The sequence below is a fragment of the Chenopodium album genome, chromosome 4 (assembly GCF_948465745.1).
Source record: "Chenopodium album chromosome 4, dcCheAlbu1.1, whole genome shotgun sequence".
NCBI classification, from domain to species: domain Eukaryota; kingdom Viridiplantae; phylum Streptophyta; class Magnoliopsida; order Caryophyllales; family Amaranthaceae; genus Chenopodium; species Chenopodium album.
The window spans coordinates 25,246,200-25,271,407 of NC_137837.1; the positions used below are offsets into that span (position 1 = coordinate 25,246,200).

General features: G+C 34.6%; 1 non-coding gene across 1 annotated transcript; it reads right to left on the reverse strand.

The window, feature by feature from the left end:
- Window positions 1-24,889: 24,889 nt before the first annotated feature.
- On the reverse strand, window positions 24,890-24,996 carry LOC145629760 (small nucleolar RNA R71). The gene has a single exon (XR_014111909.1). It is a non-coding gene; the product is annotated as a small nucleolar RNA R71 (small nucleolar RNA).
- Between the last annotated feature and the right edge of the window lie 212 nt (window positions 24,997-25,208).

Sequence of the window (25,208 nt, forward strand, 5' to 3'; positions counted from 1 at the left end):
CAACATACATAGTTAGATCAACATGCAATTTTTTTTATTTTATTTTTATTTTTTAAAAAATAAAACCTAGCAACAATGCACATTATTTACTCTCTAGCTCTAGTAATACAATTTATTCAATGCGATATAATTGCACCAACTAAAATAATTACAATAGATCATTCCAAGTGTTCTTTTTAGTGGAGCCATTAACAGACTTTATATTTGTAAATGATGTAACAAATCTACGGAAATACCAACGACATAAGAGACTAGGGGTGTTCATAAATCGGTCCGGACCGAAAAAATGGACCGGACCACCCTGGAACGAACCAGGACCGGACCAAACCGAATTAATCGGTCCGGTCTTCGGGTCTTGAAATTCATTTTTTTGGTCTTCGGTCCGGTCCGGTCCAAAACCCTATAAAAATCGGTTTTGGACCGGACCGATTTTTTTATAAAAAATATGTGTGAAACCTTAAATAACATTTAAAATTATCCTTAATAAGCTTAGAATACTTTAACTTTATAAGTGTTTATGCACTAAACATACAAAAAAAGACGCAAAAATGACGTTACAATATCGTTTTTCCAATATTTTTTTTTGTGTTTTCCTTGACTTTATTAAAAATTAATATTCTTTTTAAAAAAATTCTTAAATCGGTCCAAAACGGTCCGGTTCGGGTTTTGGACCGATTCTTTCGGTCCGGTCCGGGTTCGGTCCTAACTTAATCGGTCCGGTATTCGGTTCTTAAAATTCTAATTTTCGGTCTTCGGTCTTATCCGGGTTGGTCCGGTCCGGTCCGGTCTTGGACCGATGAACAGCCCTATAAGAGACCTCTATCCAAAATTAAATCTCATTGTATTTAAACCTTCACACCGCATAATTAATGCATTTAACAAAAATTAAAGGACTGTAATATTCCAAAGAACCCTAAATTACTCCATTGAAATATAACAAATTGTAAAACAAACCATACCTTCGGAGTCACGATAAGAACCTCACCATTTTGGATCAGGGCTCCAAAAGTAGTTTGATTTGGCTGAATCACTTGATTTCCCTTGCTTAGAACTATATCGTGTGATTGCAAGTCCACCTTTGCAGCATAGTCAGAGTAAATGTGTTGGAAAGTGTGGTCGCCCCTAATGGTGTACATCACACCAAAGTCATTGAGATTGACAGATCTAACCCTAACAGTGAAAATGGTTATGGCATAAAATGGCACGGGTTGGTGAATAGGTCCCTGGCTGCTTGGCCATGAGTTGGAAGGAAATTATAGAACGTAGGTTGTGGGTTTTCATTGGCAGCTGAATTTTGTTGTGGTGGGTTGACATTGACAACCAAACTAGGATAGCCACGAAAGGTGGGGGATTACCTTCAACATTTGGTTCAAGCCTAGCCTCTTCCGGCTCATCAGAGGAACTACTAGGTGGCCTTTGAGCAGGTGACACAGGTCCGCAGCTCATCAAGTCATCCATAGTTGGAACAACTTGGTCTGAATTAGTTGGACTAGGAGCCCTAGGAGTGTTTCGCATGTTTCCTAACACCTGCCCAACTATGTAATTTCGGGTGAATGAGGCACCACCCTTCTCTAAATTCTTATTCCTGTGAAACATCATTGTTCGACGCCTATTGTTGCACCACAAAACACCACTGAGAAGGCTAGTTGATTTTGGATTTGGAGGTTTTGAGGGAATACATGAACATGCAAAACACTGATGTTGGTGTTTTGCCTTTAAAAGAATGAAGTGAGTGAGTTACAACTTTGGTTGCTGCCCCTATTTATAGCAAATAATCATCACACAAATAAAAATAAAAGGACAGTCTTATTTGATTTTTTTTTTGCTTAGATTCGTGTCATAAGCAAACGTAATTTGGGCAACATGGGTAATTCTCAGGTTTCATGTACATGCTTGTTTAGAGTAACGTATAATGTATGCTACACACTTTAAAAACCTAATTTATTTAATGCATCATAGTGAAGACTATAATCACCATTGTTATTTTTGTGGAAAATAAAATTAAGTAATCACTTTACCATGTACCATAATAACATAATACATCTACAATTCTACATTAAAAAATTTCCCAAAATTACGCGTGATTATGGTGAGCTAGCAAGTTGGTCAACGCTGGAGCTGCGGCCTTGACTATAAAAAGTCAGTCACGTGATTCGGTTTTTTTAAAATATCACTACAACATTACCCCAATTTCCCACCCCCTCCCTTCTGGACCTCTGTCGAAGAAGTTTATGAACGCGTTAGGTCGAAATGATCGATGTTAATCGGGGAAATTATGTAATTTAAGTTTACAAACGAGGACATGTCAATACTACATGAAAGTCATGTCCTATATATCGGCGTTGACCACCATACAAGCTCGCACAAGTACCTTTAAAAAAAAATTTATTACTTATAAGGTCCTTGTTCGACTAATAGTCAATAAAAATGGTCGATTAAAAAGTCCCTTTTAAGTCCTTTATAAAAACAAATTAAAGGTAATTGTATGACTAGTTATCAATTAAAGGGTCCATGATCAAATAATCGGTCGGTTACAAAATGACCAATTCTACAATACGCTTTGTAAGTATACCAAGCCTATTTACGATATATAACAAATACTCCTTAGTGAATGTTATGATAAGGTAAATAATATTTTATGGGGATACATGGCAACGTCTTATTATTCTAAATCAATTGTTCTTATTACGTTATTACTTAAATGGATATCAGATATATTGAAACATGTTTATATATTTCATAAGAAACGTAGCCAATCTTGTAAGTACACAATTCATAAGACTTTACCGGAATAGACAATTGCAGGATGTCTCACTTTTCAAATTTAAGTTTTTAGACGACCATCAACTTAACTAATTCCATAAAAGACCTTAATATAATTATTGTACATATATAAAATGTGTTGGGTTTTAGTCCTTAACAATTGACATTAATAGTGTTTCACAATACTTTTTGATGTGTCTTAGATTGTTGTTCTATAATTAAAAATATAGGCTCTCACATTTGAGATAAAACATAGCATCCTTTCTGTATATTATAATTAGTACTTCACATTTGATATTACTCATAAATAATGTTTTCATAGAGGATGACATAGCAATCAAGCACTAAGCTATAAAGGGCAAAATGGTCTTACAAATCAAACATATACATTTGCAAACCCTCACAAAATCCCAACTGCCACATTGAATGTTTTGTTTAATACTCCTGACCATTCGGCCTTTACAAGAGCATAGACTTCTTTGGTGTTTACTTGGCAGCTTAGCAAAGATGAATTTTCATTTCAGAGGTTTCATTTGTTATTATAGTTAGTCTCAGTGGGACATTTACTTTACAAAATATTACAATAGCTCCCTTAATAATAAAAATTGAAGTCATTTGTTGTGTAAAATGCCAATGTTAATCGATGTTAACACACTAGATGACATTGCTTGTATTATTAAATCTCGAAAAAAAAATACTTATTTAATAAACACAACAAATTGGTGTAGACAAGATTAATTAATGAGTCAACTTAATAAGATAATCTGATGATTGTTTTTTAAAATGGGGAGGTCGTAAATAAACTCATTCCAACCTAGTACGTACTAATAAATTTGTTTTTCACCATGTTTAGCTACGGGGAAACAAATAAAATAGTCAAACTGAACTCCTGAGTCGGTTACGTTGTAAGTAATAAAATGAATTACAATCTAATCTCACGTTTTTTATGTAGTGTTTAAATCACATTTATCTTTTATTGTACATTTCTTCTTCCAATACGAATATGACAATAAATCTAGTAACTACCCTGCACGTGATATCGGTGATTGTCTATTGCAACAAAAATATATATTTTTTTCCTACCTTAATATCAACATAATTGTTTATATTAGCGTATCCGAACCAAGTATGGATTGGTTAACACTAATAATGTTGATTCTTCAGATATTCCAATTACTCGTAAACTAGCTCAAATTTATTTTAAAGAATAACACCAACAAAGTTGAGCAACCAGTTCACATAAAATTATGGTCAAAACAGTCATATCTATGTAGGTTGCATCTCTTAGATTTCCCCAACCAGCCAATGAATGCTCTTACACAAAACCTGTTATTCGGCTATGGCAGACTTTGTGTCATAATCTGCTTGCGCCAGTTATAGGAAAAGACACAATTTATTGAGCACCTTCAACATTTTCAACACTACACCAGACACCATTTTTATTTTTTTTTACTAATTGTGCGCCACATTGTTAATTAAGTCTTGCAAATGGGGAGGGATTAAAAACATGGGAAACTTATAGGCTACATCACATTGTATTATGATTAGTAAAATGTATAAGCTAATTAGTAGTCCTTAATGTAATTATTAACAAATGCCTTCTTACTAATAACATAAAAATCAATCACTACATAATGAACAGCAATACGCGATCTAGGTGACTTACCGTGTTGTCAGATTACAACTATAGGGGTGCATATGAATAAGCCCACATGTATGAATAATTGACTAAGTGCTAAAATTATCGTTGTTAAATTGGGGAATTTAATAATTACCATGGAAGTCAGCATGGTACAAACTTAAATAATTTCACAACCGAGCGAATTACAATACAAAATCGATGTGGCTTATGTGACGCAGACCTGCTTCAATTATATGTGTTCAAGATTATTACACAATGCAATCATTAAGTAGTATCTAAGCAGGGTTATTATAAATCAATTGTATGACACTTTTAAGGATAAAACAATACATTCTCTACTAATTAAACCGTTAATTTTGCAATTAACAAAGGATGAATTGTGAGACTTTCATGAAATTGAAAATAGTTATAAATGTTTCTAAAATTACCAACTACTTAAAGCTATAGCACTAAATGTTATATCTGACAGGAGGACATCAGTATAACTATGAGTAATGTTGAGGTTTTTAAGCTTCAAGATGATGAAGGCCATAGAAAAACGTGTTCCTTATTTGTGAAGTTCACTTTGCCACAAAACCCGCAGCATGGAGAAGCAACTAATACTTGACAGACTATTTGAGCAGTCACTTCATCTTTATTTAACTAAACCATCAATACAATGACATCAGCCTCACTCACTATTCCACCATATAAAGGGAAAAAAATTTATATACAAAGATTACCCATTGTAATTTTCAAACCGCTTAAGTTGGCAAAATTCAGAGGTTGAAGATTAATTACCCACGTAATAATGGGCACCCAAATTTTTAGTCTCTCAATTTCCAAATGAAAATGTTTGATTAGACACTAACAAATTGACGTTCCCTTCAAAATTCTAATCAATTAAACCTTTTTTTATTCAAGGTAAACGATTCGAGTTAAATTACTGGTCATATGCGACTATTAAGAATATACTTAGGGGTTATTGCAAAGGTGTTCTATTAACATAAATCTTGTGTATGAAAAACAATTTTTTTGTTGTACTTGTATAGTTGTATTTGATTTTAATAATTAGTATGCAATAACTTATTATCTGCTAATGTTTTTTATCAAGAATTACACCCTTCACATTAATGCATGACTTAATATACACAAGGATAAATTATTTGTGTACATGCATGTGTGATGGGAACTTACTTAGGATAAATAGCTCTCAATTAAATTATTTTTTGATTCTGTCCATGTATGTATGATTGGAAATAAATTAGGAAAAATAACCCTCAATTAAATAATTCATTTGTTTTTAAGAATTTATTGGTTGGTTATAGGTCAAATGTATTCAACTTCACACAATCACACATATCTCAAAATCAATCACGTAGAATTCCTTCAAACAACCACCTGAATGTAATTATGTAATAGATTTTTATGGGTACAACGTGATTACACAAATAAAAGGGAGTAACCTCAGTAGTTGAATATTGTCCCTTTATATTTCATAGTCGAATTAATCTGTTTTATTTTTTTATTGTTTATTTTTAAAAAGTGTGATTTAAAAAATTTACAGACCTCAATAAGTCAATAATCCATAAATGTATACAATCTAGTGCATGCTAACTAATAGGAACACGTTATGTATATTGCGTCCACAATTCCATTTAAATTGTAACTTTGAATGAAAACTTGCTCAACACAATTCATCAGAGCAAACATTAATTGACAATACAAAAGCTGAGCATGCACAATTACTATGAACGCTAATAAATTTGGCCAAATGTAAATTGGCTTTCAGCTTTATCATACCTTACGTGGTGCATTACGGATCGGATGAAAAAAAAACAAAATTAAAATAACAAAAATATAAATTACTCTAGGAAACGTTCTAGAATGAAGAAGACAATAACTGTGAACTAGAAGAAACCAATACATCTCTCAAAATGTTAAATAATGAATGCTAAATCCGATAGACATGTGTTGTAATTAAAAGGTGTAAAACATCTTAATCCACGATACTAGTTTGTGATATTCATAAAAGGCTTTGTAGATTGACAATTAAAATAACGTGTACGGTTAATTTACGTTTTAATATGACATTAAAAATACATGTTCATGTTAAAAAATTATATTTTTGACAAAAATATACGAGTGCAATATATTTATTTGAATAAATAACCGTTACTTTAACAAAGACTTGGTAGAGCAATTTTATTTCCCTTATAATATAAATAATGATGTAGATTAACATAATTGAATTTACAAAATTTAATAATTCTATTTGTTACTTGGCTATTACATATGTGCTTGAATTTGTTAGATTTATTCACAGTATAATGATGTTTAATATGCAATGCTGCTTACTCAGGATATCATGGCCGCATATAACAATGTAACCTTTGATGTTGTAATCGACAATTCAATGTTTGACAGCTTGGTGAGACTCTTTGCATAATTTTTAGAGTTGTATGGGTATATCAATTACTTTCATTGGATGTTGTGATAGTAAATGTATTGCACTATTGCAGCCAATTCCTGACAGAGTGAATAAGCTTGTTAGAGGAGAAGCATTTGTCAAGGTGCACCGTGGATTTATTACTGATAAGGAGTACTTAATCTATTTGCTATACATCTCCTACGGACATCGGGTGGAAACACACTTTGGGTGAGGATGGGAGGTATTCATGAATGAGAACGAAATACTAGTAAAAAACAAGCTTGAAATTACATACGAGGGAGACAACTGCTTTCATGTCACTGTATTTAGAGATGGAGTAGAGGTCCCAGAACCACTGAACCAAACGTGATTATCCTCTCTGATGGTACTTCCAGTGATTATATTGGCTCTCTCTCTAATGGGAGTACAAATGATGGCACTGATCCTGATGAAGATGAGGACTACCCGGAGTTCAGGGCAAAGTTCACACAACCATACATTAACATGGGCAGACTGGTAAGGGTCCAGCTTTAAAATGCATCTTTATTCCTTCGATTGTACATCCAGAAAATATGCTTCTCTTGAAATTATGTGACATACATACTCTGCTTTGAATCAACACACTTCCTAGTCACAAATAGATTAGCTTAAATACACCATAAAATCTTGTGTAATGTGGAGTTTGATTCGAGAATTGTAGTTAGGGTGTGTGATTGTATGAAATCATGCATACACCAACAATGAAGTACTGTGTTAGTGGTTTGCACTTAGAGCTATTTTGATCAACCCAAATTATAAACTTAACCTATGATTAAATCCCGAATTGGAAACTGTCATGAACCATATTTCAATATTATATTAACTTCGTTTAGGAGGTCAATGTGCATGTGTTGGACTGCACAAATGAAGACAAACTCTGTCTTAGGTTATTGGAATTTATTTATTTACATCTACTGTGATGCTTGCATTCATAAGATCACAATCGATGTTGTAGAATGTGCCGCTGTCCTTTGCAAGATCTCAGCTGGAAACCCTTGGTCCTAGGACTAAGGTTAAAGTATGGATGAACAAGAAGTATCAAGCTTACCTCCATGTTAAAAGGGACGAGAGGGACAAGATCAGACTTTGCAATATAAAGGAGGGAATTTCAAGCATGATCCAAGGTCAGAACATTGTTAACGGGGAAGAGGTGGTGGTGCAGATGATTTGCAAATATCCACCTGCTTTCAAGGTAACCAGGGCATCTGAATATGTGTAAGCATCAACCCTTAGGGGTTTCCAGCCATACTTTTGATGTGTACGTTTGTGTCAACTATTAATGTATGTGTGTAAGCCAAATGAGGCAAAACTTTGTATATTAGTAATTTGGTGAACGAGTAGTGGGATGGTGTGTACTTGTTTAGTCTAAAAGTTAATAGTTACGCCATACTTGCAGCCCATCATACTGTGGTTGCCGGTTGAACATATGTTGAACAACAAACTGGTGGATTATTATTTTGCGTAGTTAACAACTTACCATACTGTATGTTAATCTATGGTCAGTTTACTTATTCTGTTTAATACGTGGATGTATGTGTTATCCTTAAATGAGGCATTTAAACCCTTTGAATTAGTTAAGTCAATCTAAATGGCCCTAATACAATATATGCTAAGTGAGTATATAATTTACTCATAACAAAATCATTGGAACGTGCTAATCACATAAAGTAAATTGATCAACTTGTATGTGACCCTGTTGTTCTAATTGGAAAGGAATGCAATAGAGCGTTAAAGTAATTACAATGGCTGGGAAAATTCATATTGTAGCATTTGTGTTTCTAATTTAAAAATGTTGGAATATTTTTAAAAGAAAAAATGTATTCATGGGTAGTTGAGAATGGGAAATTTAAATCACCAAAAAAATACAAAGTATACTACCAATATGTTACAGTGGTAGTAGTTTTTATTATATAGCTAGCCACAAATATACATGTTTTTGTAACATTTTGGAACAAAATATGTATAGTTAGTGAATAATAATAATAACGACACGAATGCAAGGAGTGTCACTTTATTATTATTAATGATATGGACTACAAACAGTTATAGATACTACATAACGACACCCATTGCAAGATGTATGGTGATTGATATGTTATGGGTCAACAAATGTATTTACGAACTAGCTTTTTAAATAAGAGTTGAAAAGGTTTACTAAATTTGATGTAAATAACCAAACTAACATTATAATGGAAATCTATTGTTGTTCATTGCCTATATAGAAGCTTTGAGCTTAAAATAGGATGCAGAATATGCACGCATAGTAGGGTTTGTAAAATAACTACAACCATTACAAATTTAATTTTTTAAAGAATTATAGACCCTAACGAATAAGGTACATGCCTTAACAAATGTAACAAACCTTTAATCTGCTTCCTGTAATAGTATGAAGTTGGGTGTTTATTAACACCTCACAATTATAACGGTCTAGTAAATGTTTAAATATTAATATCATCATTATGTTAACAATTTTGTTGGGGGTTGAAAGTAGTAACACCTTAGGACTTCTACAGAATTATTGTAACTTCAAATTTAATTTCAAACCTTAAATATGTATTCAAACAATCCTTCAATAACAATACATCAATGCTTAAGAGATACAAAAACCAGTTACACATTAACAATTAGAATGCAATTTGTGACAAATTGGGGGGGGGGGGGAATTAATCAATAATTAATTGGGAATTTTTTTGGAGGAGATGAGTTTATAATGGTACAAATTCCTAGTAACTTGTATTTGGGATATCTATAATTGGAATATTAGAGCATCTCCAATGCTTTAATTGTAAGAAATTGCTTGCAATATAAATAAATTTTTAAGCTATTAATTGGAGAAGAAAAAATTGTGCACCATGCTATCAATTGAGGACCATAGAAGCTACATGGTAGATTGGAAAAAAGACAAATACACTCTACTTATATGGTAACATGTGTATAATTATTTATTTATTTTTTAATATTTATTTTTTACAAACTTAAAATTGTTGTAGCTTACAATTAGAACACTTTGTTGCTACAAAGTGTTGTAGTTTAAAAATCTATATTTATCTATACGTAGTATTTAAAAACACAATTCACACATTACTCATATGCAACATGTCACCACAAATAACTAATATGCCACATGGCCCCTTCCTTACAAAAAAAAAAAAAAAAATAATAATAAAAATCTTGTCTTTATGCATTCCGTAACTTGCAAATATAAGTAAGGAAAATAGTTATTTCAACTGCACCAAAAAAAATTCGTAGTCTTTTCATATCCTAAACTTAAAATAAAGTAATAGCAAAAAAAAAAAAATAATTTGAGTTAATTAATCCACATTATATAAAAATAGACATTAGAATAAAACAATGCCCAATCATACAACAAAAATAAGCAACACATTACATGGAAAAATTTTCTAAGTAATAACTCGTGCATGGAACGGGTCACAAAGCTAGTTAATATACAAAAGCAAGATACAAAGCATTGTATCTTGCCATTGAAGATGCTCTTAAATAATTGGACTTCATTTTATAATTGCAAAAGAAAAAAAAAATTATCGTGACACTATTATTTTTTACACGGAGATAGTATGTCCCACATATAAGATGATGAAATAAAAACTAACAAGAACATCCGACTTAGATTGCATAAGTACAAGAGTTTATAAGTTGATATGCACATTTTGTTTTTAGTATTTATGTAATTAATGTGGTTAGATATTAAAGGTATCATTATATTGGTACAAAGAGTAAAAGGATTATGGTGATGTCCACACTCTTCCATAACATTATAATAAATTTTTTAGTAAAATGATTAATTAGAACACGGGGAGAGCCCGGTTAAGTAACTGCTCCCTCCGTCCCAAAAAGAGCGACCCATAAGGCCAAAACTTTGTCCCTAAAAAATGACCCATTTGCATTATAACACCATAAATTTGCAACAAATATTTGTGCAAATTTAGCTTCCCCAAATAAAAAATTCATTTTTCTGGGTTAATTTATTACTTTCTCTCATTATTTATTTACAAACCCCATGTAAATTTATCTTTCCAATATACTTGTACTTCTTACGTCTTAACTTCCTTAATACTGGCATAATCAACCCAAATGAGTGGTTCTTTATGGGACGGAGGGAGTAGTATATACTGTAATTCAACGATTCGTGGAATACATAAATATAATTGTTTTTTTATGTTAACGTACTTATTAGCGGTTTTTATGACTCTACTTAAGTTACAATAACAACACATACGTTTGTTGATTTTATATGATAATTGACTGAAGTCAAGAGTTTTTTATTTTTATTAAGCACGTGACCACATGTATATTCTCCTCAATGGTAATTGACAATATTATTTTTAATGGAAATAATTATTCAATTATGTAAGACATTTTTAATTCGGTAGTATCGTACATTAATAAAAACATTTGCCCAATTTTAAGCTCTTTGAATTTTGTGACGTCATGTTACTATATCATACATTGCTAGAGTACAGATTAAATTGATGAAGTGTCGCCGTCAAACAATTGTAATTTGATAGATTGAGCGAATCTAGAAGGTTTTTTAAGTTAGATACTAAACAAAACTCCTTACAATAATAGTATGGAGTACATAAAGAGTAACATACTGTACTAAAAAGGATAATCTGCCCATTTTCGACAAATTTAAAATAATAAATTAATTACATGATTATTCCATAGTCCCACCTTCGCCTGAACCCTAACATTTTGTAATTCCAAAAAAAAAAAATTAATTTAAAAAAACAAATTCATTTAATAAAATTAATAACAAAAAACCCATAACTCACAAACACTCTATCGATCTTTTCAACTTCAAATTCTCTCTCCTTAGACCCAAATCCTCTGCAAACTCCACTCCCCAAATTTCATTCGGAGTATCGCCGTCAACAAACTCCGGCAATCAGAAGTCCTCTAAATTTGTCGAGCACGAACGATTGCAGGTATACATTTCAAACCAATCACGATTTAATCCATTAATTGGACGAAATTACATCCAGATCCAATTTATTTGTACTTGTTTGTCATTAATTCGATTAGTCATTTGTATGAATACTTGTTGCATTTGCTTAAAATATTTTAACATTTGTAAACAAACGTTCTCACTTTACTTAATACTGAATTGTTTAAATAAAATTGTATCGACGATTTCGTAATTTAATAAAATATTATAATAATCAAAACAAAACCATTGGTAAATAAGGGGGTTTTGACCTTGAATCTGTACTTGTTGACTGGAGGCTTATGTGAATTTTGGTTTATTCACATTATTTATTTAGATTATATTATTTATTTGGGTCAATTTAATGTGTATTATGTAGTTCAATTGAAGCATGCCGATATGCAATTGTCATATGATTTGTTTAATTTCATGATTTTGCTCTATGTGCATAATATTAGTATTGTTTGGACATATTCTTTGATTTGCTCTAATTTCCCCTTTTTTAATATATTATGGACTTATAATTCGAAACACCAACTACAAGCCAATAACATATGACACGTAAATTCCTGGCTAAGTCAATCACTAGATATATTGTTCTGAATTACTGAGATTTCCCTTAAAAATTCATGTGTACATAGGTATTTTATAGTAATATGGGCTGGATTATATTGGAAAGTGAATTATGAAATATGTTTGTTTATAAATTGTTGCGGTTTTTTTTTTATTAATTAAGAAATGTTTATTACTACATTACTTTTAGTTGTTAATATTCCTTAATTTGGGATGCGGTTTAATTCATTATAATAATTAAGTTTGATTTTAGGGTTTTCAGTATGTTCCTTGTAACTTTTTATGAGATTACCTATTAGGCAGCTAATGTAAGACACATAAGTATGGTATATTATAAAAGACAATCTATAAGATCTATGAGTATCAATGTTTGATATTTCACTAATAACTTTATAATGGAAGATGTAATACTGTATAAAGTGGTGGTTGTTTATTATATGGTATAACTTGAGTCCGCTTCTGGGGTGTTGATGAAGGTTCTATGAACTGAAAATTGATAAATAAATATCATATAAAACAAAATTCTAATTTAAATTGTTATTTTTACTGTTAATTGGATTGTTTATTTGTTATTTTTAATTAGTTGTTTATATCATTATTAAAGTATTAATGATTGAATGTTATACACTGCAAAAGGTATAGTTGCTAGACTTTTAGACACAATATTATCAGTCTCTACATTTGATGAGGATAATGTTTGCACATTATGTGAATGGAACATTATCAATGCTTTTGCAGTAGAGTTGTGCACCACCCCAGTTGAGACAGAAGGTGATTTGGTTTACTCAATCCACCTAGTCACCAAGGTAGATGTCATGTACAGTGTAACAACATTACAAATTTACAGTCTTAAGACAGTAGTTGTACTACTATGTGGTTGTAGCTGTAACTAATTGAGTAGGTGGTGGAAAAACAATGATGTTACTGGTTTGCCATCGAAGTTGTCTATACAGAACTCATGTGTTGTAGTTGACACTAAATATTCTATGCATAATGATGTCTATTATTTTACGTATTAGGTAAAGATGGCACCCAACAAGAAGCTAACTTTTGAAGTCATGGTAAAGAGGTCCATGTTTATTACCTTGGTGAGAGTCTTCCTTATATTTGATTGCATTGATGTCCTAGTTCATGGTATTAAGCTAACCAAAATGCATCTTTGAAGCCAATTCCAAAAAGAATCAATCAGCTGGTTAATACTCCTAACATCAAAGCTCGCCGAGCAGACGACAGCCAGTGGTACAACCTATCGCGCGTTTATATAATGTTTGGAGATAAGGAGGAAATACATTGGGGACATGGGTGGGATAAATTCATGGAGGAGCAGAATATCCAGCTTCATGACAAGCTAGAGATAACGTATGAGGGATGTAAGTGCTTTTGTGTCAAGGTTTTTAGAGGGGGTAGAGTGGTCCCCAAAGCTTCTGAGTCCGATGTCATTCTGCAGGGAGTTCAAGTGATTTTTACCATACTGATACTGGTTCCCAATCAGATGGGAGTTTAAGCGAATCTGTTTGGAGTAAAAGTGAGTCCAGTGGGAGGTCGAGTGATTTTGCTGGCACCCAGTCTGATGGGACTAAGGAGGAGCAGCCGACTTTCAGGGCAACTTTCACGCAGCCCTACCTGAAAGTGAATAGACTGGTAAGGGATTTTTTAATGTATATATGAACTTCTGCGTTTTTTTTGGAGACCCACTGATAGAGTGAGTATGTTTTGAATCTGCTCGTCAGTTATATAATTTGGTCTACAACCTTATGAGTAACAAGAGGCTAATTATCCAACTCCAGTACCCCAGTACCCCCCCAATCAAAATCAAAGAATATGAATGCGTGGCTTTATTAGTTCTGTAAGGATTGTGGTGTTTGTCTTGTCTTTTACCATGTTAATGCATACAACTAAGTTAGGCTGTTGTGCTATGTTAATTTTTTGCCTTGATTACTGTCAACCAATCACCTAATTGGAATATAAAAATACAATAATTATATTGGGTGTGTGATAGTAATGTAATGGCCTCACTTGTATTGATTTTATAATACATTAATTTGAGTAAAAGATATTGTATTTGTTGAGATGATTCCATTCATTTGTTGATACTAAATTTTGTAGAATGTGCCTTTGGGCTTTGCTAAAACTCACCTGGGTTCCCTAGGACCTGAGAATGATGCTGATGTGTTTATGAACTACAAAGAATATGAGGTAAAACTTTTTGTGAAGAGGGAGGGTAACCGGATTGCGCTTTGCAACATGAAGGGGGAAAGAATTAAAAAGATGATTAAAGAACAAAAAATCAGCAAAGGGCATCAAGTGGAGGTGAAGATGCTGTGCAAAACTCCCCTGGTGTTCAAAGTCCGCAGGATATGAGATCTGTTTCTGCTGTCCAATCAAGTATTTTATGTGAAAATTACATTTGTTTTTGGTTTGGTTTCTTCAACAATAGTATTTAATCACTAATATGCCATTTGTGGCACAACTTTAAGGATTGAAGTACCATAGTTAGTTTGATGTCCTTTTGAATTATACTTTTTTTTTCCAGCAAGCTGCGTGGCAGCTTCAGGTAAGAGCTGGACGCTCTTTGGACATGTTACTTCTATATATATTGTGCATATTATATTCTGACTATGTGGTGGTCTTTATGTGATTATATATTGTGAATATGTGGTGGTCATTTTGACTATGTAAGTTTCAATTTAACTGTAGTACTATAATTGTATATTGCGGCCATGTTAGTATGTAGGTTATGTTTATTTGCATCCATCTGTCCAGTAAAATGTGCTTTACTTATATTTGTAATTGGTGTAGTCCTTGTTAATGTGGCTTAAATATGTTTTCCATTTGAATTATGCGTGAAGAATAATATGAACAACGTTCTTCCTCGAATGAACATAGGGAAATGAGTCTATTGTTTGAACAAATCTAAATCACAATATATCATATTTTATAGTTTTGTGAATAGCCGAATACAAACTAGTTGAGATCCCCGAGATTTTGAAAAATATAGACTTGTAGAGTTGTGAGAGTGATAGTTATAAAATATTTTTATAAAATATTTTTATTGAACAATAATTTTTGAAGTCAAACTATTGAATATTCTCCATTTATACCCGTCAAGATTTTTATTGAACAATAATATGCCGTCAAGATTTTAAGGGCACAAGCCCATACACAATGGCCCGGGTCAGTTTCAAATCACCCAAGTAATAATACGATCCATACACGATAGCCCATACCAGTTGAAAAAAATACGGCCCAGACATAGAAGCCCATATCAGTTTGAAAGCCTTTAGCCCAGAACCATTAGCATTTATATGGACGATACAATTTCAATGAGTTAGGTGGTAGATGAAGCCATAAAGGACGAATTAGACGTAACGGTGCGAGAATGAAATAGGGTTAACGTCGTTAGAAGGAGGGTACACGTATAACTGCACATGTGGCAAGCATGCTGAGTCAACCATAATTCAATTACCGGTATGTCCCTGGTTTAATGATGGAAAAGTCCATTCTACCCTGTTGATTCACAAGTTAAATTGATCAAATTGATCAACTTGTATTTTGCGATCTAAATATGTTTATTCCCCATGCTATTTCTCACAAGGTGTTGATTCCTAAGGGTCAAGGTCTAGGCTTTGTCCGCATCATGGACATGGTTTTGATTTACACTTTTTATTATACTGTTTATGGATAAAATTAAATCGCTACTTGAAGTCGAGATTATGTCCTAAAACCGCTACTTCAAGTAGTGGTTTTGCCAATAATAAGTAAAAAATTAAAAGTTCACTTATCAACAAAATTTGCTATTAGATTGACAAAATTTGTCAATTATAAAGATTTACTTTTAATTTCTTGTAATTAGAAGAATATAAAAAAGAACGGAAGGAGTATTTCCTTTCTTTTTTAATTGACATGGTACACCAACTTTCTCGCAGAGTTAGTGTTTGGGCCCAGTCCATTGTCCTAAGCCCATTGACCTGAAATTACGAAAATACCCCTCCATGGTCCAGCCCATCATTAGTCAGAGCAAAGTACGGATTTACCCCTAATCTGTCCAATTAAGTACAACTTCTGCCACCTGAAAGTACATCTATAAATAGCTCTCCAATCATTAATGATGGTAACTTTTTCCTAATTCACTAATCCACTCTCTCTACTTTCTCTCTCTACTTTCTCTCCCTAGAAAGTACATTCGCTGACTTAAGCATCGGAGGGGCTTTCCCGGGTCACATTGCGGGGCAGTTAACCTTTTTTCTCTTTTGCAGGCCTAGCTCTCGGACAGCAAGGCATAGCTGAGGGAAATTCGGACATTCATTGGACGTAGCCTTAGGACATCTTGATTACCCTTACTACCTTAAGACTCCCAGGAGCATTCTGTTTCCAGAAACAGGTGGCGCTGTCTGTGGGGATAACTAACAAAAAGTCATGGTGAACACTAGGCGTCCCCGCAGCACTCATCAAGATGCTACTAGGCAAGCTCCAATTCTCTGGGCTAGGAATGCTCACATAGTCGAGGAGATCATACCCAGGGCTCGTAGTGAACCCGAGAGAGAAGTGAACAGCCCCCAGGTGGTCACTCGCCGAGACTTGGACCAGTTGGCAGCTCAGATCAACAAAAACCTAGAGGAAAGCCTCAGGGAACTTGTCAACCAAGGAGTGGGGCAAGGCAGGCAAGGGAGCGCTCCACAGCCTAATCCTCCGCCTCACGTGTCCCATCTCCATCAAGCCTCCTCTCGGCCTCAGCATCAGACATCTCGTCGCTCTCAGCCCAATCAGTCCCCTGACCCCCAGAGGGAGACAAGGCAGCCAAGCAGGCCAAGAGATGCTAGGGAGATCATCAATGACCGAAGGCTAAAGGATGGCACTCTAGATGCCTGAGAGATAATCAACTCCAGGAGGGAGAACTCCAAGGAAGATAACAACCCCCCCCAGAGAGGTCGAACTAAAATTCACTCTCGGCATGGGTCAACAAGGTACCGAGATAGCATGATTCACTCAGCTACCTCCAGACCAAGAAGAGGAACCGTTCAGCCCGCTCGTTCAGTAAGCAAAAGCCCCGAGCGTCCTTCCTCCCCCAGGCCATGGAGGCTCAGGATTTTCAAGAACATCACCCCCTTCAGCTAGGAGATAATGAATACCCCCATTCCTCCTAAGGTCAAGATCCCAACATTGGACCCTTATGATGGAAAGACGGACCCAACGGACCATCTGAACACTTACAAAGCACAGATGGGAGTCTGTAGGGAATATTTCAAGCGTTAATCCCCTATCTTGAACCCCCACTGTGATCATACACTAAAGTACGGTGGCGTCCAAAGGGAAAGAAGATAGAGCAAAAGAGTCGCCAACAAGTTTTAGGAACTTGTAAACCGTTCACAGGGTGAAGGTTACACCCCTTAACGATCCAAGAGATCGTCAACTCCATAAGGTCTTGAACCAAATAGGGTTCGGGGATGAAGGTACAAATCCAACCTAAAAGAGACTGAACCTGCTCTATTAATAGGCCTCTACTTTATTCAGATCGTATTCATGTGCGCTTTCTGATTAACATGCAATCAATAGGATTAACCCTAAACCTGTTTAACTATGTTAGTTGAATATTAATGCACAAAAAAAACTATTATTGGCGATCACTTGAATTATAATCACATTAACCCTAAACAAGATTATTAATTATCTTATATAAGCGTGATTACAAGTACCAATTCCCTTTAAACATGCAATTAAAAGGCGTGATCAAGCAATAACAATATATATAATCAAGAAACATAATAAATAATCATCATAATAACAATAATCATAACAATCATGATAATCATAATTAAAATAATCATGTTAAAGCATAATAATAGCAAGGTCCTAGGCATGATACTAACAAGATTAATAACAAACCCTAGCATGTCACTAAACAATAAAAAACATATATTTAGCCCTAACATAATACTAACAATCATAAATATTAGGAAGAACGTAAAAGGCATCATACTTTTAATCATATTTAATATTAAATTTACCCCAAACATGATACTAGGAATCATAATAACAGTCTAAGCATGATTTCTATATCATAACATCAATAAAAACCATTAAAGTACTTACTTTGATGCCTCGTATCTCTTTCTAATAACAAAATACACACGTTAGTAACTTCAAGGAAAATAATAAACAAAACAATTAAATTAAATAATTGAAAGAGAGATTTGGGACCAAACCCTCAGAAATTAAACCTTTCACGTCTAGGGCGAAGGCAACTTCGAATATGGCTAGGTGTTTCTAGATCTTCGAATGCGGAATTTTGTATTTGAGAAAAGGCTAGTTTAGAAAAAAGAGTGAGATAGAATAATCAAGAGAATCTAAATGAGAGTTGGTGAATGAAAGAGAAAATTGGTGATTGTAGGTGAAAACTCGTTATTGAAAACGGAGTTTTTAGCACGTTATTTATAAAAAAAATCAGCCAAAAAGATAAAATATCAAAACAGAGTTCTGGCGCACAAAAAACTGAGTTGGCGCCAACGCTGGCTATTGGCGCCAGGCGCCAAGCGTAGCGCCAGGCGCTACAGCTGGCGTTTGGCGCTGATTTGGAAATTCACGCGTTTTGTTAAATTTAGATAAAAATTTCCGTACAGGAGGATAAAATCGTATCTTCCTCAAAAAACGTTCTTTGATTTTAATTAAAACTCTGAAAAGTCAACAAAAGTCAATTTATCAATGTTAATTGAATTAGGAATGAAAAGAACCTTCTAGAAGAATCTAGAAGATTAAAACCATTCCTAATTGCATTAGGAATGATAAATCCATAGTAGGCCCTCCTCTAGATCATTGGGCCGCATATAAGGCTCAAACCGAGCTCAGTTCAGTAAATTGGCCATAACTTCCTCAATATTCATCGGAATTGGGCTTATAATATATCGTTGGAAAGCTCTTGTCAAGCCCCATCCAACTACACTACTATTGGACCCTTATCATGGACCAACCAAACTGGATTGGCTGTTTTCTTAAAATAAGTTTTCAAAAACAGAGAGAAGAGAAAAGAAATTCAAACTATCCGCAACACTAAACTTTCCACACTTTCACTTCATTCGATTATGATTCGACGCAAAAGGTACTCATCACTGGGTTTGGTTTTAGGGAGACACAAATGGGTGTCTACAGAAGCCCTCACTTTGACTGAGTTTGGAGAAACGCAAGTTTCGAAAACAAAAGTCAAAGTATCGATAGGGACGGAGAATGATTCAGAACGTTCTGCGATCCTAAATCATTCTTGTAACGCCAATATATACCTGCAAACTAGCGTTAGTTAAACAGATAAAAGAGTTAAGAAACGCGTATCTTGCACCGTCGAGCACACGTCTCTGAAGGTAACCGATTTGCTGCCGCTTTACTGTTGTTTTGATGACCTCCTGCCAAGAGAATGCCATCCCGCTTGAAAACCGCTACGCTTGTAACTGCTTCCAATATAGAAGATTGCTCCGCTTAAAACGATCCTCTTCCGCTTTGATAATATTCCACGTCCAAGGGAATACTATCGAAGATTGCTTCACTTGAAACAATCCCCTTCCGCTATGTGACCATCTTCCACGTCTAAGGGAACATGATCGAAGATAACTTCGCTTGAAATCACCTTTAGTTGCTTTTTTGACAACTTTCCATAATCTATGGAATTCCATCTTGCTGTTTCGATGTTCACTCGTCTCTGAACAAATAGCTTCTTTTTTTTGGATATGTTCTTTTGATATGTTCACGCGCCTCTGAACAAAGAGCTTCTTAATTGGGTGCCCACGCGTCTCTGGAGCAAAAGAGCTTGATGATATGTCCACGCGTCTCTGAACAAAGAGCTTGATAATAGGACGCCCACGCGTCTCTGAGCAATAGAGCTTGAATGAAATGTCCACGCGTCTCTGAACAAAGGAGCTTGAAAATAGGATGCCCACGCATCTCTGAGCAAAAGAGCTTGAAAGAAATGTCCACGCGTCTCTGAACAAAAGAGCTTGAAAGAAATGTCCATGCGTCTCTGAACAAAAGAGCTTTGAGAGAAATGTCCACGCGTCTCTAAACAAAAGAGCTAGATTATATGTCCAAGCGTCTCTGAACAAAAGAGCTTTGAATGCTTGAATGTTTGTTACGATAATATTCCGAAGAAAAATTTCCGAAGACCAACGCTTGCCGATCTCTAAAGCTTGCTTGAACTTTGCTTCCGCTAAAACCAGTATGTCGGTGTCTCCGTGATGAGCCAATTCTTAGGCGCTTTAAGCTAAGTGAGACGATCTTTCATCAGGTCGATCACTTATTGTGATTGTAATCAAACAGACTACTTAATCATGTCAAATTGCTCATAGGGGCTAAGTGGCGTACCAAGGAACCCAAAATTGTTGTATGAGGTCGAAATCACCCTTCTGAGAGGCTTCGAGCTCTGTCGCTGCTGAAATATCTCTGGCGCCAAGAATTGACTCTGCCGCCAGACGCTGAGATCTAGCGCCAAGCGCTGAAATCTATTTCCATACGCTAGTGTAGACACCCATTTGTGTCTCCCCAAAACCAAACCCAGTGATGAGTACTTTTCACGTCGAATCGTAATCGAATGTAGTGAAAGTGTGGAAAGTCTAGTGTTGCAGATAGTTTAATCTCTTTTCTCTTCTCTCTGTTTTTGAAAATTTATTTTAAGAAAAACAGCCAATCCAGTTTGGTTGGTCCATGATATGGGTCCAATAGTGGTGTAGTTGGATAGGGCTTAACAAGAGCTTTCCAACGATATATTATAAGCCCAATTCCGATGAATATTGAGGAAGTTATGGCCAATTTACTAAACTGGGCCCGGTTTGAGCCTTATGTACGGCCCAATGATCTAGAGGAGGGCCTAATATGATTTATCATTCCTAATGCAATTAGGAATGGTTTTAGTCTTTTAGACTCTTCTAGAAGGTTCTTTTCATTCCTAATTCAATTAGCATTGATAAATTGACTTTCGTTGACTTTTCAGAGTTTTAATTAAAATCAAATAGCATTTTCGAGGAAATTATATGATTTTATCCTCCAGTACGGCAAACTTATCTGATTTTCAAAAACGCGTTAAAAACAGGCTTGGCGCTTGACTCCAAGCATTGGCGCCTGGAACCAGGCCAATTTGGTGCCTGGCGCCAGTTAGCCAGGGCTTGCGACAGCTCTGTTTTTTGTGCGTCAGACTCTGTTTTATTTATTTTATCATTTTGGCTGATTTTCTCTATAAATAACGTATTAAAAACTCCGTTTTCATTCACCAATTCTCACCAATTATTATCAACAATCAGTTTTAATTAGCATTCGCCTACAATCAGTTTTCATTCAATTAATTCTCTCATCATTCATCTTTCTTTCTTTCTTTTCTAAACTTGCTTTTTCATACAAAATTCCGCATTCACAAGATCTAGAAATACCTAGCCATATTCGAAGTTGCCTTCGCCCTAGACGTAAAAGGTTTAATTTCTGAGGGTTTGGTCCCAAATATTTCTTTCAATTATTTAATTTAATTGTTTGATTATTATTTTCCTTGAAGTTACTAACGTGTGTATTTTGTTATTAGAAAGAGGTACGAGGCATCAAAGTAAGTAATTTAATGGTTTTATCTGATGTTATTATGTAGAAATTATGTTTAAATTGTTATTATGATATTACTAGTATCATGTCTAGGGTAATTTTAATATTAAATATGATTGTTATGATGCTTCCTATGTTCTTCCTAATATTTATGATTGTTAGTATCATGTTAGGATTAAAGATTTGATCTTTATCGCTTAGTGACATGCTAGGGTTTGTTATTAATTTTGTTAGTATCATGCCTAGGATCTTGCTATTATTATTATGCTTTAATATTAACATGAACATGAACATGATTATGATTATAATTGTTATGATTTATGATGATTATAAATATTATTATTATTTTGATGATGATTATTTTATTTATGATGATATTATGATTATAATATTTATTATAATAATTATTCATGATTGATTATTTATTATGTTGCTTGATATTTATTGTTATTGCTTGATCACGCCTTTTATGTATGTTTAAAGGGAATCTATACTTGTAATCACGCTTAATAAGATATTTAATAATCTTGTTAGGGTTAATGTGATTATAATTCAAGTGATCTGATATGTCTATTTTATATAGTGTTTTACCCCCGTCCCGTGGTCATTATTAGTAGTGTTTTTGGCTCTTTCGAGCCACCTTTATTACTAATATGTGTTTTCGTAGTTTTGGTTAAGTTTTGCAGGGAATTGCACCTTTGGAGCATTTTCCCGGGATTTTTATGAAGCGACTACGAGCATTGGAGGAACACGACCATTTTTGGAGCCCAAGGCCGGCTAGAGCCATCGAACCGGTGATTAAGGGCTCGGTATTTGGAATACCGAGGTTTGGACCGAGTATTCAAGACCCGAAGAGGAGATCCGGATTGGGCCGAGGAGTCGAGCCCAATCGGAAGTCCAAAGCCTCGAGGAGCCACAAGGGCCCGATCGGGCAAGCTTAGCTCGATCGGGCAAGAAGCACAGCAAGCCAAGGACGAGTGGCCCAAGGCGCGCCCGATCGTGAGAGGGTTAGCACGATCGGGCGGTGTTGCTGAGGAGAATGTGCTAGTAAAAAGGCGCGCCCGATCGGGCGGCCTCTAGCCCGATCGGGCGCGTGTTTCTGGAGAAGCACTTTTGTCGAGCAATTAGTTTCTAATTAGGAGTTGTTTTTGTTTTAGTTTAAGTACGTTTTTAGGACGATTAATTTAAGGGAGATCTTCTTCTTCTTCTTCTTCTCTTATCTCCTCTCTCTTAGACTTTCTCTCTCTACTTAGTTTTCTCTCTCTTAATCTCTCTCTAAACTTTTGTTCTTAATTCTTTCATTAATTCCAGATTTATTTCAGTAACGATTTCTCTTCCCTTAATCTTAGTTATTTATTTTATTCCTTTGATCATGATTTATTTATTTGCTTTGTTTAGTTTATATTTAATTATGTGTGAGTAGTTAAATTTCTAGGGTTTATGGGGATCTAATAAATAATATGAAGGGGTAAATTATTGTTGTTGATTATCAATGCTAGATTAATTTCCTATTGATTGATTAAATGCTCTGTGACTAGATTAGGCCTATCTTTTATGCATGAGTTTGACAATATTGATTCAAGAATCGAGAGATGAGAATTAATGTTTAGGTCTAGTTTCCATAGGCAGGTTAATTTATAAATGGTTAAGTCAAGATTCGAGAGATGGGATTTAATACCGGTAAATTAATTGTGTGATTGTAATAAGTAGCGAGAGCCCTTTACAATCTGGTTAATTGATGCATTGATGATTGACTATTATTGATTATTGGTATTGCATGATAATTTCTTATTGGATTGTTTTAATGTTTTACAATTGCGGCTTGTAAAAGTATAGCAATATTAAATTGATGAATCGAGCAGATGTTAATTTGATATTAAAGGCTATTTTCAATGAGGACTTAGATCTAGTAAATTGCGAGAGCCTGTTAGATCTATGTTGATTAATAAATTGCGAGAGCCTGTTAATCATGTTATTTATGCAATGTCAATGATTGATTACTATGTTTTACCCTGGAGTATTATTTATTGGTGAACCTATACCCTAGATCCCTTTATATATTGTTTTCTCCCTGCTCTTATTCTTTGTAGTTTAGTCTCATACTTAATTATAAATATTGGTTACTTAAATAATTTAGATTATAATAATTAATTGGAAGTAAAAAGACTTGTTTCCCTGTGGAGATCGACCCTACTTCCCTATCTACCTTAGTTAGTGATTTAGGTATTTATTTTTGATTAGGGGATACGACTTTACCTTGTCAAAATTTGGCGCCGTTGCCGGGGAAACAGTTTTATTTTTATTTCTGATTGTTTTTGTAGTCTAGATTATTTCTCTCTTGTCTCAGAGAGCGTTAGTTCTCTGAGACAAATCTCATATTTGCTTCTAGTTTTTGTTTATGCCCAGGTGTTCCAGATCAGGTTATATCCCATTCGATCCTGAGATCGAACGTTCCTTCCATAGACAGAAAAACTTCTACAAGCAAATCCTGGCGGGTTCTGGTGATACTAATAATAATCACCGCGATCCTCCAACTGATTCTAGCGATTTAGAGGTATCATCAGACACAGAATCAGAGATGGCGGAAAAGAAGCTTAGTGATTATTCACAACCAAAGCTTGCGGATTTTCCACATCTCACCTTTACTCTAGCTCTTGATGGGGTTCAATTTGAAATCAAACCCCAATTTATAACGATGATAGAGAGGAAGCAATTCAGTGGAGCCAAGGGTGAAGACCCGAATCTTCACATTGCCGACTACTGTCAATATTGCAACACCATAAGGCAAGCCGGGGTCACTCAAGACCAAATCAGGGAGATTCTCTTTCCCTTTTCTTTAACTGGAAAAGCTAAATTGTGGTTTAATGGCTTAAATAGAACTACACTTGGTATAACTAACTGGGAAACTCTTGTTTTGAATTTCTATAACAAGTATTATCCTGCAGAGAGAACAGCAGTACTACGGAGTGCGATTCAGAACTTCGCCCAAGAAGCCGACGAGTCCTTATATAAGGCTTGGGAGAGGTTCAAGGACTTACAAAGAGAATGCCCCCACCATAATTTAGCACAATGGCAGTTAATCCAAGCCTTTTATAACGGCATTGGAAATTCTTCCAGAATAATTTTAGACTCTGCAGCTAGTGGGAGATTTATGAATCTTAATGTTGATGATGCAGGTCAGGTTATTGAAGATATGGAGATACACAATTCCCAATATGGGAATCCCAGAGGATTTGCTAACAAAGGGAAACATAGTGTCGACTCTGTATCCTTTT